We start from the raw sequence: 6,000 nt of genomic DNA on the forward strand, positions 1-6,000 counted from the left end.
GTTTCAAGTCGACACTCTGTGGCTTGCATTTGTGGTTAAGGTACAGCAGTTGCAAATCAGCACAGCTTGTAGCTACAGTAGCCTTTATACTGTAGAAGCACACAGAGCAGGTCACACATTCAAATGAAGTGATGGCCACACTTCCATAAATAATTTAATCTGCTGTTTGTAACATTTTCACAAAGCGTATCAGCAACACGAAAGATTCTCTTGTTCTACTGAATCATACACTTTTCATTATTCTCATGAATAATGAAGATATGTAGAGGGAGAGCATTTAAATGTTTCTTACTTAGATAAACACTTCACAAGCTATCACTGAAGGCATCACCAAAATGTTCAGCTCATCACATCTTTTTCAAAAGAATGACATGTCAGCAAAGGGGTGAGTTAACCCCTTCTTCTTCTTCTTGGCTTTTGTTCAAGAGTTCCTTGAACTTGATCTGTTTTGAACTGGTGTTATTGAGATAAAAGCTTCAGTTTTTAAAAGTAATTTCAATGGCAGCGTGAAAGGCATTAAAAGCTGGAATACAATAATAAAGTTCAGATTTCTTAAACAAAACTGTTGGTGAATTTAACATTTTTGTAATTCAACTTTGAGTTTGTTCAAAAATAATAAGTTATGAGTTGTATTCAAGTGTGAGGAAGCCTGAGATTCCTGTTCTGTAATTATTGCTGTATGCATGCACCCAATAGCTCTATTTAACGCCAAATTTAGCAATAAATAAAATCTGAGTAGCTCCTCAGGCCTAATACAGGAAACAGCTGAGCTTGTGTAGTACAGTTTACAATAGAGATGAAGGAGACTGGCCTTGTAGCTCTCACCACAAAGCTTTTATCTCTCCCCTCTATTATTTACAACCTTGGTTCTGTTCAAATTTGTCCATATAGGTTCAGACGTACGCCCTTGTGAAAGCAGAGAGTGAAGCAAGTAGGGCAGAGTGTGCAAAGACCAGAAAGTCATTTAAGTATATTGAAAGAAGTTGTGTGGTAAAAATGAAACACTCAATACCGGCCAAGTGTCAGTGGTGAAGTAATGGAATATAGATTGTAATTAATAGACTAGCCCCCATTTATGTCACCCCATATTAAGGTGGTCCTATCTTTCTATCCAAATGGCTAGTCTTTGGTTTACCAAGTTCAAGACGTTGCAGAATCAGTGCCTCAGAGAAGACCAAAGATATGGTCAACTGAAATACTCTGAAGAAATGCCCTAGATGGGGTGTGAGACGTTTACTGTGACTGCTGCATGATGCATAGAATGTATACACGCGACTACTACGATCTCTGTGCACGAAAGTAAAAGGCTTAATTTTTTCAGTTTTCTGTTCATCGGTATGTTGTTCTCCGCTCTTTTGTTGATGTTGTCTTTCCGTTGCACTACACTTGAGCACTGACAGAAAGGCAAATATTCTCATCATAGCGTCGTATTGCGGACTCTGTTTCTACGTCCGCTATTTCCGCGTTGTTTTTTTTTTTTTACATCACATCTTACAGACAAAAAATCCACAACATCGCCCCAAAACACAGAAAACACCTTAAAAAGAATCAAAACCATGGGATTGAATAAGACGCACTAACAACTGAAAGACAAACCAACATCAACTAAGGACTGCAGCAACACAATTACAACCCTACAAAATTCCAGCAAGACTACTTTCAAGTAGTCCTCACTCCAAATGCCCCTCCCTTTAGACGTCATCGCTGGACTTTTAAGCACTGAGGCGAAGTGCACCTCTTTGTTTAATCAGTAGCTTCACCTGGGGAGAGCAGCGGACAACATGAGGGGAGAAGGGACAAATAGCACAGGAACAACATAAAGCCGTAACAGTTGATATTAAAGCATCATTGTGAATGAACTTAAACAAAAAGCTTAGTTAGCATAGCTTAGAAGACATGCTGTATAAAAAAAAGATTGACTTAATGTTTCAATTAAGGGTTAGCCTGTGCAGTTCACAAGTTATTTTCTCCTGTAAGTGCTTTAGAAGTAATATTATAAAACTGCTTATGTGTGGTCTAAGTAATACTTAGGGAATACTTATTAATGGGGACATGTTTCAAATCATATTTGCCCCTATTTCCGCCACTGGGGATACATACATCTTTTATGTGTTACTCATTTTGGCCGGCTAGTTTATTCTGTGCTTCCTTCACAGACATTGTGATGACCTATTCTGAAGGTGGCAATTAAATAACCCGAGGAACTGTATTCACATTGGCCCGAGAGCAAACCATGAGGGTGACTGAGCCTGCCGGAGCTCTGTAGTCAGACAGCAACAAAGACAACATGCTCCCCCTGCACTCATTTCATTTTGGAGGATGATTTATGCCTCTCTCTCCCTCTGACTTTCTCCCTATTCTTTCATTCTTTCTTTTTGCTTGTACCACACTGTTTGGACTTATTAACAAGGCCAGATGTGAACAGCTATATGATATGGCTTTAATAACATTTTTGAGATTGGCAGCAGGAGGATTGCTCATGATTGTTGTGTTTTTATTGCATTTTATTGAAGTGTTGCTCTTTAAAGCACACCTGCACACTCTCTAATCCCACCTAAATTAAAACAAGCACACTATCTCTGTTGTTAGACCCTTGTGGGAAACTGAGCGATTAAGTTTTCTATGATTTATTGCATCTATTTGGCTGCAAGGCTGCTGTGAAGGTGGGCTGAAACTACTCATGGGGAAATTCCTTTCTTTCAGCAGTGACAGCTAACATTAATATACATTTTTTGAAATGTATCTTGTTTTATTCCAAGACGTATTTATCCCAAAAAGTGGGAAATAAGAAAATATGATGTCAAAAATATAATGTTACAAAAATAGTTCGCCATAATAGCTAAATGTTTCTTAAGTACGTTTTCGTTTTTGAAGATCTTAGTTAGTAAAACAAAAGTTAGAAGGAATACGATAGAGGACATAATTGACAGCATGATAAACTCAACATCAAATTGAGAAGATCAATGTTAATAGAAGCATCCAACTTTAGGCACAAACTACAAAAGGCAAAAAAGCTCTTGACAAGAAAACCATGGAATGCATACGGGTACACATGGGATGATAGAGTTTCAGTGTGAAAACAGATACGCCATGAAACACACTCAAATGGAAGGACACTACCATGCAAGCACAGCAAATGTTCTGACCTTATAAAGTATAAAACAATTAAAGGCACAACTGTTCCCTTAAGGCCCTGACACACCAAGCAGACGGTAAAGAGCTAGTGGAATGGAAAGCAGAGAAAATGGCAGCCTTTGGTCTTCTAGTGGAAAAAGAAAAGAAGAGGCGTAGACAACAAATAAGGAGAAACTGCACTGAATGGGTGAAAGCATGGATACTACAGCGGCAGGCTCAAGGGGCTCTCCAGAACCGGTGTCAAGAGCTGGAGATAACTGAACCCTCTTCTCACCAACTGCGCCGACATCGACCGATGCCGATTCAACATGTCGAATCGGCTGAGAAAAGGCAGACGGGGGCCCCGGGGGGCAACAGAGCTGGACACACCAGAGCGACGATCGCTCACTGTCTGTTGTAGCATGTCCTGGACATGCAAAAAGGGGTGAATAACTTTACTATAGCTAACGGAAGCTCACCACACATTAGTTAACTAATTATTGAACTAAATGAGAGCTCACTCCCTACCAACCTGCTAGTCTACTCTTTCCTAGTGGAAGGAGCTATGTAACATTACTCCTCTAACACCCTTTGGAGGACAGATGAACAAGTTATAATCACAGCCCCAGGATTATCTGCCTAACATTCATTTCTAGAATAATTAGATTCAAGGATAAGCCCTGGTATAGGACTCTAGATTACCCCCCAGAGAGGGAATAACTGTGAACTCCCCTCGCTAGGATGTTAGGTGTGTACGAAGTGTGTAAATCAGTGTGCCGTGGTGTGACTGCTCAAAACTTACCTTCCGAGGTACACGGGGTCCTTAAGGGGAACTTCCAGTCTTTGTGGTGTAAATGATTTCAGTCAGAAAATGATTTCAAAAAGTTTCACAAAATGTATTACATTTTTTTAAATGATATTCCAAATGCAAATACAAAACAGTAAAAGAAAAATATAAAAAATGGAAAAGAAAATGAAAACTCAAAGACCAAAGTCTAAACCTGTGAGTGTAGACACTTGAGGTTTTAAAAGATCTTGGCTCAGAGACTAAGTCCCAAAATGGGATTTCAAAAGTCAGAGTGACATGGATTTGTTTAGCAAAGCAAAAAGGAACCCCGATCAGATTTTCTAATAGTCTCTCTTTTTTTCAAGATCCTGTAACACCTCAACAATGCACGTTCGCAGAAACGTGATGCATCCACAGGTCATGCCAAGTTCATGACATAGGTAATACCAAGTTCATATGTGGGTTCAGCTCAAAGGCCGTGAACCGAGCAGATACACAGAAGAGCTGATACTCAGAAACGCTATACGCCTACGAGCTCCTATGTGGTCTTGCTTCAATGTATGGCACACTGATCTTGACCTCACAGGAGTGTAGGCACTACGAGTGTGTGTAAGTTTAACAGGAAATGTTGAAAGCAGAAAAAGGTTATGACTTTATGACCTATGTATTAAATGATGAAAGAATTAAATGATAATAAAAGAAAAACAAATTCAACAATTGCTTAACTCTTTCTGATCTTTCAACACTGTCCACCTAGTACAGACAGCTGAAATTCTCCTTAAAGTGAAGCCAAAATATTTTGAGCTCCCCCTGCTGACTAGTTTCCGTTAAATATAGTTAATTCTTATCATGCTGATTTATGCCCAAGTGTTCCATTTTTGAAGAAGTTTAATTTTAATTTGTTATTCAATGCTAAAAACATCATAGTTGACAGCTCTGATAAATGTGGCTCCTGCAGAGTTTTTTGCTGGGTCAAAAGCCATTAGACTTTGCATTACCGCGAGTGTCTGTTTCAACTAGACACAAGGATCTGTTGTTCTGTGAGCTTTACCCACCTAAGGGATCTTTGCTGTTTTAACGGTAATTCAAATGTGAGCTTTGCTTAGCTGAATTGGCAGGACATGAAATCTGTGGCTCCACCAGTCAGATTCCAGACATGCATGTCCTGACTGCAAATGACTTCACTGAAGAAGTCAGCACCCATTGTGGTGGGTATTTTAGCTTCATTTTTACAAGGGAAGAGGTGGGGAAGCATCATGCATCTTTACATACAGTCAGTTGTTCTGAGATTAATCCTATCACAAACTCTTTAACAATTAGTGTTAGTGTTGCGTTCTGTCTGATGGTCTCAGAGGGATTGCTTGTCAACAGGCAAAACAGGCAACTGATTACGGCCCCAGACAAGTATAGGGGTCCCCAAAGCAGCGGGCCCGAAAATGTGTAAATTTTACACAAAGAATCGGATCAAACGTCGAGGTATTGTTAAAATAAAACCGCATTTGATCATTGCTCTGAAAAATAGCGCTCTGAAAGTCAATCTGTACATTTTTTCCCTCATTAAACTTTGTGGGACTCTTCAAAATGAGCTATTATGGTAAGATTTTTAGGTCCTGCCAAGTCCCTTGACTTTAGAGTCAGACTGCAGAGGCAAGTAACAAGACTTCAGTGTGAGTCTGCACTGTGGAGCAGGGGTTTTAAAAAAGCCTTTAAAATGGTCTTAATGGATCTTTTTATTTCTCTAACAATCCAGTGAAAAGATTACTGCATTTTATTACTATGCCATGAGTCTTCAGTATGTCTTAGTAAAAAAGAAAGCATGAGTGAGACACAGAAGCTTTCCATGCACTATTAGATTTATAGCATTAATATGTTACACCTTCAGTTTAAAAGTGATGTTATAGCCTTTAATCAAAACAGGTTTTTCTGCATGATCTAGCAAAGTGGATTTAAAAAAAAAAAGTGAAATGCTTGCGTACAGCTAAAGGCAGTATCCAAACAATGGTATGAATGTTTCTTGAGTAACATTTACTACTAATGCTCAGTAATCAGCTCTCAGAATTAGGGCATTAGACCACAGCAGGAACATGAGGAAACTTTAA

This window comes from Labrus bergylta, chromosome 17 (assembly GCF_963930695.1).
Source record: "Labrus bergylta chromosome 17, fLabBer1.1, whole genome shotgun sequence".
In the NCBI taxonomy this organism is placed as follows: domain Eukaryota; kingdom Metazoa; phylum Chordata; class Actinopteri; order Labriformes; family Labridae; genus Labrus; species Labrus bergylta.